The following is a 1,017-nucleotide window of genomic DNA, read 5'->3' as shown; positions in this document are numbered from 1 at the left end:
AAAAAAAATCGTATTACACACTAAAAAAAGAGAAGTTTTGTCATCTCATGTCTTGCAGCCAGAATAATAAAAACAAGCCAAATGTCCCCCAAAAACATTTCAATGAAGGGGTGCGGAAAAAAGACATCCCTTTAATAAAACATTATCAACAAATATCGTACACAAACTACAATGTATAATAATTATTTTGTTTTTTTTTCCCCTCTCGGTAATTTTCGAACCAGACTACAAGGTAAGAAAAAACACTGAAACAAGATACAATGCTTTCAATAATCCGCACAAAGGTCAAATCCAAGGGAGAGAATATTTTACAGAATATGATATACATGGAGCAGAAATGGGAGCTGGAGAAAAACAAAGACCAAACTACAGGGTAGTGTCATGTACAGAGATCCCAACCCGCCGCCTTGGCTCGTCCCTTCCTCTCCCACCAGAAGGAAGGGCCTTYGATGCTTGCCATTAATTTTTATTTTCTTATTACAGAGCGAGCCTACAGAATAGCAAGGTTACATTTTTAACAACAAGAATTCCTTAAAAAATATCTCCATCCAGTTCCAATTCACAGGTAAGTGAAATCCTGACAAGAGCACATCTCTAAAGAAAAGATCCCCCCCTCAAAACCCCCCCAAAGCAAATAAAACCCCCAGAAAATCCCAAAGTTAGCTGGAGATCACAGTTTCAAAGTCCCAGGTCACATTAACCCTTTTTTTTTCCTTGGGTGGATTTAAAAAAAAAAACTTTAAAAAATCGATTTTTGCAGTGAACCAGCTGAAGGACTCTGGGGAAGGGAGGGACAAGAGATTTCTTCTTGTWCTCAGAGGGGGGGGAAAGACTAACACAGTGCATGCCACAGTCACAGAGAGCAAGATCACGATTCATTCGAGGATGTGATCCTAGAAGGGGTTCACCTGCGTTAACAAGTTTATAACGAGGTGGTGGAGTCTCTTCCCCAAAGCAGATCTTGTTAACTGGAGGAGGAAGCGTTGTGCTGCAAACGAACAAAAAAAAAAAAGAAAA

The sequence above is a fragment of the Malurus melanocephalus genome, unplaced genomic scaffold (assembly GCF_030028575.1).
Source record: "Malurus melanocephalus ecotype Western Australia unplaced genomic scaffold, MMel_1.1 scaffold_74, whole genome shotgun sequence".
In the NCBI taxonomy this organism is placed as follows: domain Eukaryota; kingdom Metazoa; phylum Chordata; class Aves; order Passeriformes; family Maluridae; genus Malurus; species Malurus melanocephalus.
Note: the sequence above shows the minus strand (reverse complement) of the source record.